General features: G+C 35.8%; 1 long non-coding RNA gene across 1 annotated transcript in view; it reads right to left on the bottom strand.

Annotated features, from left to right (window-relative positions):
• LOC129054745 (uncharacterized) overlaps window positions 1-12019 on the bottom strand; it is a 444081-nt gene that overhangs the window by 347973 nt on the left and 84089 nt on the right. Inside the window, exon 5 of the long non-coding RNA XR_010136531.1 lies at window positions 7433-7632. This is a non-coding gene — a long non-coding RNA (uncharacterized LOC129054745). The remainder of the gene's footprint in view (window positions 1-7432; window positions 7633-12019) is intronic.

The raw sequence follows: 12019 nt of genomic DNA, 5'->3' as shown, positions 1-12019 counted from the left end.
AGCTTAAAGGTCATTGCCGTCAAATAATCACAGTGTGATCTTGTTCAGAGAAAACAAAGAGACCCATACAGGCAGAACAAAGTAATCTACTTTATAAAACTCAGCTTTCCCATCTTTTAGAAAGAAGAAAAATACGGAGGGGAGTGTGCCCTTGCTTCTAACTCTAAAATTATATTTTTCTGATTATTTAAATTATATTTTATCATTTCTTACCTATAACTGGTATTCTAAAGTATTATTTCTTAAGTTATAATTTGTGGAATGCTGTATATAGCAGGTTTTAGTAGGTTTTCTTCATAAAATAGCATTCCATGGTAAAAATAAGTTCAGGAAACATTGGCATAACTGTGGTTTAACATGTTTATTTCTGGCAGGACTTCTCCTCACTACTATGCTAATGAACTTTATGAATCTCCAAATGGAGAACTCTTTACAGTACATAGTGCTTCCAAATTTTATCAAGCACTTTTATTTTAAAATGCTGCCATAACTGATTAAAGATAGTGAATACATAATAAGTGCTTATCTTTTCCTTCCTGAAAGTTATTTAAATTATCATAAAAGAAAAAAATGAGGTTAAACCCTCAACAGTAAACAAAATTGATGGGCCAATAGTGAATAAGAGTTCTCAACAAAGTTGTGGAATAATCAAAGAGGTTCCAGGAATAGGGAAAGAGGATAGGAGAAGCTACACGCTGGATAATGTATGAAGAGGGATCCAGTGGAGAATACTGTGCATTGATCCAAAAGAACCAGAAAGAGGCTTGGGACTCAGCAATATACATACTATGTGGTCAGGGAGGGGTAAGTGAGCACAGCAGTGAGATACAGAGCTGAAATAGAAGATTAATTGGAAGTGTGTATACGAAATCGTCAACAGCTCCATCCCGCCCATTCCCACAATACAGAATAAATTTGAGTTCAACATAAAATAGTTGTAGGCCTTCTCTAAAGACATCAGATGACAGCTGAAGAGACCTCCACATTCAGTCATAAGGAGGATTCCCAATTCACCAGTCTTCTGCCAGACCATTCACTCCAAAGAGAATATAGATATTCTCGCCAATGTATTCAAATCTGCTGATAATCTTTTACCATCTCACTCTTAAATATGAACTGATAATCATGGATACGTAGACATATAAGGAAAGCTCTTACAGAGAAAGAGAAAGAGAAGAAGCAGAAACAGACAACTTAGAAATTAAAGATAGTTCAGGGTTTTCATAAGAAGTTGAATTTACATCCTTGGAGAGATTTGAAAAACCACATTAGGAAAACATGATTAGTAGTTTATGAAAAAGAAACAGTCATGAAAGAAGAAAGAAAGAATGCTTTAAAATAAAGAATATAACTGCTAAAGAATAGTAAAACTAAATCACTAAGGATGTAGATCAAAAATACTAAAAAAAGGAGAAAATATAAACAAATTAGAGTTTGTAGTCCAAGAGTTTAAAAGTTAAATGGTAGGAGTCACAGAATAAGAGTACAGAGAAAATGAGTGAGAACATCAGTAAGCACTCAGTCAAAATATGTTCCCAGAATTTAAGGACTCAACTCTTCAGTCAAGCCCAGCACAACAAAAGATATCCATTTCATTGCATCACCATGAAATTTCCAAACATTAAAAATAAGAGAAAAGCTTTAAAGGTTCCAGAGAGAAAATACAACCTACAAGGGAAAGAAAATCAGACTGCCATCAGACTTCTCATCTAAAACAACATATGGTGCAATAACTTTCTATTTCCGAGGAAGAATTATTTTAAGACTAAAATCTACCACCAGCCAAGTTATCATGCAATGAGATGACAGTAAAGTAATCATCTCACAGGTTTGAGAAAACCTATCTCTTGGACAATACTTTGCTTTCCTGGAAATTTCAGACCCTTTACTCTCAGATTCCAAAACGCAAGGTTTTCAGAATTCTTATTTTCTTTTAATTTGGAGAAAGTTATTGATGTGAATCTAATGTTTCCATTTGTGTTGCATATTTTATTCCCTCAGTATAATGTTCTATTCACTCTTCCATGTGCCCATCAATCCATTTATCCACCAATAGACAGTGACTGTGTGCTATATGCTAGGCATTGCACTAGTTGCTGCGAGGTACAGATAATTAAGGCATAGTGCCTGCCTCAAGAGAACTTGCTGTCTGATGAGAGTGAAAGACATAGAAACACAAAATTACAATCTCCTTGAGATAAGTGCTGTGGGAGATCAGATGGAAGTGACACACAGTACAGTGGGAGTATCAGTTCTATTACATAAAAATCTTCTAATATTCTCCTTAATCTATCTTAATTTCCTTAATTTACAGTAATTTATTCATTTTAAGTTGTTACACCCCAGGTACTTATAGCACTCTTTCTTCTTTTATTTCTGTGATCAAGTCTAGTGCTTCCCAAAAATAGTATTTGGAGTGCAGGGACACACTAGTACTATTTTACTTTACAATAAATTCATTATGCTGAATCAATAAATGCTGAGTTCAACACCTCTTAAAATCAGAAGCCCATTGGTATTATCATAATAAAATTGCTTCTAAGAGACTTATGAGAAATACAGCATCTAAATTTTTGACCTTGTGCTATGCTTCCCTTCAAATAATCATGTGTGCAAAACATGGTTTAAAACATATTTTAAACTAAAATATAGTTTTAAGAGACAAATGTATATAATAGTTTCAGGACTGGCAACCAGTGCTGGTAATTTATTTTTTTGTTAAACAAATTATGCCTATTTTTACTACTGTCATTCTGGCTATCACATATCTTTCTGTTAGATATCAAATTGCCAGAGAGCCATGTTCTACCCAGAGGTGTTTCTTTGCTCTGTTTGTGAATTGGAAAGGAAAACAAGAGGAGTAAAATTATTTTCAAGAGATTAATCATAATGTCAAGAATAAAGCTGAGATTTGATTATTGACTTAGAATTCTGTCCACTAGATTATACCCTTACTAATCGTCTATTTTTCTTCACTGTGAATATTTGTCAGGCTGAGGTCACACAGTAACTGGGAAACTTGCTACTCCCTGCTATCTTTTAGCCTTGAATTAGGCCTGTCCAACCCTTGGGACTTTCATAAGGGAAATAAATATTTTGTGAGGGCAAGAAGGGCAGCTTTTAGAAATAAATTCTATTCTTTTCCTTATTATTTATAGCTCTGAATGGTATTTAATTTAAAGCTTAGAAACAATACTTTTGAAATCAGATCCAAAAGCACAATTTCACATACAATAAAGTGATTTCAAATAAAATGGCAGAGCTTAAACTTGATTTAACCATTCACAGCCATGGAATAGGATCATCCAGTAGCCTGGTGTACCATGGGTTGGGATAAGAGAAGGCACTGGTATTGGGGGTCTAGACGCAATGTGGTACATTTGAAAGGGAATGCTGGAATGCAGTCGATATATTGCACTTTGAATTTTTACACAAAATTAAGGCCGTTGTAATGATTTTATTTGTATTAAGCAAAAAAAAAAAAAAAAAAAAAAAACCCACAAAGATAAAATGTAAGTTTTCTAAAATAATTTAAACATCAAAGAGCAGTATTTCTCGAAGTCTAATGCTGGAGGTCTGGTCTATTGTATCAGAATTACTTGTGTGATTTGTTAAAAGTACAGATTCTTGGGCCTCCTGTCTAGTAATTAGAATACCTGAGAAAAAAGGTCTAAAAACCTGCATTTTAATAAGTATTCCTAATGAATTTTTTTGTACACTAAAGTTTAAGAATCACAGAAAAAATAAAAGCTGAAGGATAGAAATTGACAGGCAAGGAAAGAAATTGACAGGCAACTGAATAAAAATGGCACACACTCAAAAAATCTCCTGACAGGCCAACAGCCTATATGCAATTAGGTGATCATAAACATCCATTAAGAGGGAACCTAATGGCCATGGAAACAAACGTAAGCAAATAGACCGTTAGGGATGATGAGGGAAATGAAGAGTTAAATGGGTGAAGCTGACAGTGGCAAGCAGCGGGTAGAATGAATGAACACTACAGAACCTCCTATGAAAAAAGGTGGATTGAGATGTCTGAGGACATTTATGTAAGCCACTGTACAGTTGGATTTCTTGGCAGTAAAAATATTTCTGAGATGTCAACATCGTCTCAAAACCTCAGGTCTCTAACCACTGAAAGCCACCACCACCCAAGGAAGTGGCCTGAAGAATTAAAACAAAAATCTCCCTCTCATCTTCAAAACAACAGGTGTGGCCCCAGCACTATTTTCTGGCTCAAATGGACATCCAGACAGCAAGGCAAGCATTCTACTGTCCCCTCTGCTATTTTCTGCTGAATCTGGTTAACACCTTTTCTCTGTGGGTGCAAAGCGTAAAGAGCTTATAGTCAAATTAGTGCAGCAACTAAAAAAATAGGGCAGCCTGTACAAATGCATATTTTATATGACTTTCTACATTCAAGTCTACAGAAGAATGAAAAGCGAAAGTGGATTTTTAAATTGTGTTGTGGTGGAAAAAGGGGTTATTTAAAGTTTTCAATTAGACAGCACGAAGATAAAAACAAACGTGAGCTCTGAAAAATTTCAGGGGGACAGGTAAAATCTCTAAGCATTTAAGATTTATTAAAATATACTTTTTATGGCAGTTGTCCCTTATCCACGGGGGATATGTTCCAAGATACCTAGCGGATGCCTGAAATGGCAGATAGTACTGAATCCTTTTTATAATATGATATTTCCTATACATACATACCTATGATAAAGTTTAATATAAATAAGGCACTGTCCAAGATTAATGACAACAACTAATAATAAAGTAGAACAATTATAACAACATGCCAGCATCACTACTCTTGCACTTTGAAGCCATTATGGAGAAAAATAAAGGTGACTTAAACACAAGCACTGTGATACCATGACAGCCACTTTGATAACAGAGATGGCTACTAAGTGCGTAATAGGCAGTGAGGGTCTTCAGCACAGATACACCGGACAGAGGGGTGATTCACTTCCTAGGCGGGATGGAGCAGGATGGAAGGAGATTTCATCACACTACTCAGAACAGCATGCAATTTAAAACTTAGGAATTATTTATTTCTGAAATTTTCCATTTAATATTTTCAGACCACAGTGGACTGCTGGTAACTGAAACCAGAGGAAGCAAAACCATGAATAAGGGGGGGAAGACTGTATTCCTAGTTGGTTTATAAACAATGCCCCAAGTTTGCTTCAATAATGAAATGCAACCCTCTTGGAGATCTTCAATGGGCCAGGGATCAGAGTCTCCATTCTAGGCTCACAGTAAGCATTACTAATCAGTAATAACTTCTTCACACTAAGCACAATGGCACCACCAAAACTTGCTCAACAGACACATGAAACAGACACATGAAATACCAACTTTTGCAAGTCTGGCTAGAATGTTGTCACTTTTCCAGCTTTTCTTTCAACAGAGCCCATATTTCTATATAAACTGGACAAAAGCTTTGAAACTTGAGTACTGGGTCCCATGAATCAATGACTCCAACTTTCCTTTAACACCTGTCAGGATGCTACAGTTCTGCTGCCCTGACAGGTGCTCCTGACTCTGCTGTGAGTACTTACAGAAAAGCTGACTTCTTTCCCTCTCTACCATGATGCTTCCTTCTGCAGAGAGCACTCACTTCCCTCAAGTTTGGCAAACAGCTCACATCTACTTAATTTATGTAGCCTCCAATATTTTCCCCTGTGTCTGCAGATAATACAACACAGTCCTTGTGTTTCTATAGTCAAGATCATTTTATTTTGTTTCAGGGCATGGAAAGAGACTTCATTTTCCTTCTGAAAGTACTTAAATAAGATTTCTTTGTAATATTCCACAAGTTAGATTTGAGTATCTAGAAACTATTATGTCATATGAGCCTGTGTGCTCCAACAGTCTTTATCCCCAAAATATGAGGCAATGAAGTAATTCCACCATATTTTCAATCACTAGAGGAAAACTCTGCACAATTGTAAAAATTTCAGCTGTCAGCTGGGTTCCAGGTGAGGTTAGAGTCTAACTTCAGGACAACCTGTATCAATCAACAACATGAACATCTGAGAATTGCAAATACCTAGTATACAACCCGGTGAAACATGAGGAAAAGTGCACAGATCGGGCGTAGGCTGTGAAGCCATATAACAAATTGTAGACAATAGTTTATTATGGGTATCCATGCAGGCTTTCGGAAGACATTAGATATCAGGAGACAGCATCCATACTCCAGCAATCATTACTGCAGAAGGAATGTTACAGATCTTTTCATATTTAGAATATGTGAGATTTTGAAATATGAATTAATCTGCTAAAAGTTACACAGAGAAGAAAGCTCTAGTTTCCAGGCTCTTAGGCCAGTTCTTTCTCCACTAGCCAACAGTCCCAACAATCCACCAGTTTGTTGTTGTTGTTGTTTGTTTGTTTTAGAGACAGAGTCTCACTCTGTCGCCCAAGCTGAAGCACAGAGGCACAATCACAGGTCACTGCAGCCTTGAGCTCCTGGGCTCAAGTGATCCTCCTGCTTCAGCCTCTCAAGTAGCTGGGTCTACAGGTGCACATCACTGTGCCAGGCTATTTTTTTTTTTTTTTTTTTTTTTTTGTAGAAACAAGGTCTCACTGTTTTGACTAGGTTAATCCATCAGTTGTTAGCTAACTGAACACTTGTTCAGTGTTCTAGAGGTATTTTTGTTTTTAAAAACAGTTATTTCCAAATGAATCTTCCTTTCTCCCTTCTATTGCCTCCATATCCTGGGCTCCCTCTACATTAATATTATGTTTACTTATAGTAACATTTTATTAAAGTGTCCATGTTTGATTCTGAAGAGCAAATTAGTCATTTAATTAACAAAAATAAATAGCACTTATTATTTAGATTTTAATGACAATTTAGAGGTAATAAAGCAGAAAAGTTTGGAATCCATAAATTATACTGACTAAGCCAGTGATACCTCCTTTTTGGTGTCTCCCTATATGGTTGCAAAACACTGATTTCTAAGAAGTTTTGTAAATAGCTCTCAAAGGAAGAATTGGTGCTGCATATATTTTTCTTTGGTATTTCAGAACATCATACCCAACCCTCTGTAATCCTATGTGAATGTGACCATATTTTACTCATTATTTGCTTTCCTCAATCTCTTTTTTTGTTCTTACTGACAGTGTGAAGTTGCCTCTGGAATATGCATAGTTTGTCCTATTTTATTTCTTCCTGAAAATACATATCCACTACTATAATTTTTAAAACAATAACAGACTTTTAATCTCAGCCCAGAGACGTAAAAAGGTAAGAAGAGCATCACTGTCAACATTTCAATGAAAAAAAATAGAGAAACAGCAAATTCATGATTTTTCTTGAATCTATTAGAATACTAATGTCACAGTGGAACCAACTGGCCCAGAATCCAGGGAGAAAGAGGTACACACAGGGAGACACAAGAAATGAACAGTAACTTACCTGGGTAAGACACAGTCAAACACCAGTAACAAGAGTTCAGGTAGAGAGAGAGGCAATTTCCTGGAGGCCAATAGTAAACTGATGGGAGAGTGAAGCTCGAAGTGGCAGCAAATACAGGGGACGTTTTTCCCTCACAAGTCCAACTGAACATTCACAGAAGCAATCGGGAGTCCTGAAAAAGTCTTCCTTCTGGTGCAGAACTGAGGAAGGAGAACAGCAATCATTGGAGGAAGGGCAAGAAATTTACCCAGACCCTTCTCTCCCATCTTACCTATGGGGAGTGGGAGGAGGAAAGCTTTAATCTGTGGGGAAAAGAGCAAAAACGCCATCACACTTAGGACATTTGTTAAAGCCCACTGCGACTGGGCAGAAGAGAACAAGAAATAAACCTGGACCCCTAAGGGAAGAGCAGGAATATGTGCAGAGTTCAGAATATCACTGGGGGTAGGGTAGGATAACTGATAAGGCCACACTTCCAAGATACAGGGACACAGTGACTGCCTAAGACTGAGATCTGAACAAAACAACAGAGGACCCCCTGCCCCCTCAGTCCCCACTACCTGGCTAAACAGCACTGAGTCACAAGCAACATGCAAGAGACAGACCTCTCTGAAGCACAGAACAAAGGGAAGACTTGAGGCTGAGGATAGAGCAATCATTGAAAAAAAACTTCCTCCCTCAAACCAACTCCTACCCTATACACAAGGTATCCCTAAACAAATATAAAGCTCATGTTACACTCAGAGTAATCATTGCAACAGCAAACCTCAATTCCAGTCCAACTCTCAATTAGATTATCTCAAATCCTGGTACTAAAGGCTTAGTTGAAGGAAATTGTATCGCCATTTCCAAGTACAAAAATTAATTACCTCAGTCTCTAACATTCTACACTAGATGTTAAGTTTTCAACAACAACAACAACAAAAATACAAAGTGTATGAAAAGCAAGAAGAAACACACTCCCAAAAGACAAGTTACCACCACAACTGGAGTGAGATTAAACAAAGATGTTAAATGTATGACGTACAATTTAAAATAACTATGATGATTAATATGGTTTGTTTTTGTTTTTGTTTTTTGAGACAGAGTGTCACTCTGTCACCCAGGCTGGAGTGCAGTGGAGCCATCTCAGCTCACTGAGATTGAGCAACCTCCACCTCCCAGGTTCAAGTGATTCTCCTGCCTCGGCCTCCCAAGTTGCTGGGATTTGCACACGCCACCACACTCGACTAATTTTTGTAATTTTAGTAGAGACAGAGTTTCATCATGTTGGACAGGCTGGTCTTGAATTCCTGACCTCAGGTGAGCCGCCTGCCTCAGCCTCCCAAAGTGCTGGGATTACAGGCATGAGCCACCACGCCCAGCCGATTAATATGTTAAAGGCTCTAATGGAATATGTGGACAACATGTAATATCAGATGGGTAATTTTAGCACCTAGATGAAAAGTATAGAAAGAATCAAATGGAACTCAAAAGCATAGTAACAGAGAAGAAGAATGCCTTCAACAGGCTCATAAGTAGAGTAGGCACAGGCAAGGAAAGAACCAGTGAACTAGAAAATGGGTCAAAAATTTATCCAAATTAAAACAGAAAGAAAAAAAAAGAATAGAATATTCAAGAGCTATGTGACAATGTCAAATGACTGGAATCCCAGAAGGAGAAGAGAGTGAATGGGACAGAGGAAATAATTGAAAAAATAATAACCAAGAATTTTTCAAGATTAATGATAGGTGCCAAATCACAGATATGAAAAAATGCAGGAAAAAAAAACAAAAGACACACCATAGGCAAATCATATTTAAATTCCTAAAAGCAAAACACCAAGAAAAACCTTTCAAGGCCTCCAGAGAAAATAGACCCATTACTTTAGAAGGAAAAATGATTTTAAAAGATAGACATTTCTTCAAAAATTATTCAAACTCAAAGATAATAGAGTAATACCTTTAAAATACTGAGATGAAAATGTCAAAACAAAATACAATCCCCAGCAAAAACGAATTTCAAAAATAAAGAAATAAAAATCTAAAAATTTTCACAGGCACACAAAAACTATAGAAATTTATTTCCAGCTGACCTACCCTTAAAAAAAAAATTAAAGAAAAAACAAATGTGTATGTCTCTGATCCCAGCTACTCAGGAGGCTGAGGTGGAAAGAGGTTAAGCCCGGGACTTCAAGACTGCTGTGAGGTATGATGGTGCCACTGCACTGAAGCCTGGGCAACAGAGCAAGACCTTGCCCCTAAAAAAAAAAAAAAAAAGAAACAAAGAAAGATAGAGGAATGATACAACACAGAAATGTGTGAGTGTGTGTGTGTGTGTGTGTGTATATGTATGTATTTATATATACACGTATATAAGTATACACATATACATATATGTGTATATATATACATAATGTACATATAATATACAAAGAAATAAAGAATACTTGAAATAAATGCAAGTAAAATTCATTTTTTCTGTTTTAATTGTTCTGAAAGATAAATGTGAAAAGCAAAAACTTGGTAGCAATAAATTGTTTGTTTAAAGTATTTGTAGAAATAAAACGTACCATGACAGTACCACAAAAAATGGGAAGGACAGGTTGGGTCTATGCTGTTGTAAGGTCTTTACAGTATACATGAAATAGCATTAAAAATATTCCAAGGTAGATTCTAATAATTAGAAATATATATTGTAAATCCTAATTGCTAAAAAAAATTCAATACAGGACACAAAATAGAATCCTAAAAAGTGTGTACTTAACATAAGAGAAGGAGGAAAAAGAAAATAAGAAACAAATAACAGATGGAACAAACAGAAAGTGCTTTGAAGATAGCAGATTTTAATCCAACCATATCAATAATCACATTAAATGTGAATAGTCTAAACACAACAACTAAAAGAGATTGTCATATTAGATTTCAAAGCTACACTCATCTGTATGCTGTCTATAAGTAATCCACTTTAAACATAAAGATATAGATAAAAGTAAAAGGATAAAAAAGATATATAATGCAAACATTAGTTAAAAGAAAGCTGGAATAGCTACAATATCAGACAAAGTAGACATCAGAACAGGAAATATAATCAGGAATAAAGAAAGGCATTATATAATAACAAAGAAATCAATTATCCAACAAGACATAATCCTAAGCTGTAAACACATAACAACAGAGCTTCAAAATACATGAAACAAAACACAATAGAACTAAAAGATGAAATGAACAAATCCGTCATTACATTTGGAGATTTCAACATTCCTGTCAGTAACTGATAGAATAAGGTGGGAGAAAATCAGGAAGGATATAGATGACCAAGTTAACCTAATTGATATCTATAGAACATGACATCAAGCAAAAGCACAACACACTTTTTTCAAGTACACATGGAAATTGACAGAGATAAACCATAGTTTGAACCATAAAGTAAACCTTACCAACCTAAAAACAAATATAAATCACATAAAGTATGTTATACCATAATTGAATTAAACTAGAAGTCAATAACAAAAAGATACTTGGAAAACTCCAAACATTTGGAAAATAAATGATATACTTAGAGATAAAAAATATATATTACTAAATTTGGATCAAAAAGGAACTATCAAAGCAACTTTAAAAATATTTTGAAATGAATCAAAATGAGAGTATAATATGTCAAAATTTGTGGGATGTAGCTAAAACAGTACTTAGAGGAAAATTTACAACATTAAATTTCTTTTTTTTTTTGAGACAGAGTCTTGCTCTGTCACCAGATTGGAGTGCAATGGTGAGATCTCAGCTCACTGCAACCTCCGCCTCCTGGGTTCAAGCGATTCTCCTACCGCAGCCTCCCAAATAGTTGTGACTACAGGTGCCTGCCACCACGTCCAGCTAATTTTTTGTATTTTTAGTAGAGATGGGGTTTCACCATGTTGGCCAGGATGGTCTCGAACTCTTGACCTCATGATCCGCCCACCTCAGCCTCCCAACATTAAATTTTTATATTTAAAAAGTTTCAAATTAGTAATCAAAAGTTCCACCTTAACTACAGAAAGAACAGCAAAATAAATCCAAAACCTGCAGAAGAAAGTTAATTATACAGATAAGAGCAGAAATCAATAAAATTAAAAATAAATAAAGACTATCAATCAAATACATTCAAAATTAAATGGATAACTGAATAGTTCTACATCTATTAAATAAGTTGTATTAACAGTTAAAAACTGTATACAAAATAAAATTTAAAAAAGAAAACTCCAGGCCCAAATGGTTTCATGAGTGAATTCTCCAAACATTTAAGGAAGAAATAGTACTAGAAAGGACAGTACACTTCCCAACTCATTAATAAAGCAAGCGTTACTCTAATAACAAACCGAAGACATTAAAAGAGAAGAAAGCCACGGACAAATATTCTTCATAAACAAAAGTGCAAACATACTAAAAATAATTAGCAAATAAAACTCAGTAATTTGGCGGGGTGCGGTGGCTCACGCCTGTAATTCGGCACTTTGGGAGGCCAAGGCAGGCGGATCACGAGGTCAGGAGATTGAGACCATCCTGGCTAACACGGTGAAACCCCGTCTCCACCAAAAATGCAAAAAATTAGCCGGGCGTGGTGGCAGGC

This window comes from Pongo abelii, chromosome 13 (assembly GCF_028885655.2).
Source record: "Pongo abelii isolate AG06213 chromosome 13, NHGRI_mPonAbe1-v2.0_pri, whole genome shotgun sequence".
Classification (NCBI taxonomy): domain Eukaryota; kingdom Metazoa; phylum Chordata; class Mammalia; order Primates; family Hominidae; genus Pongo; species Pongo abelii.
The sequence above is the reverse complement of the archived record's forward strand: the minus strand, read 5'-3'. Positions and strand labels throughout refer to the sequence as shown.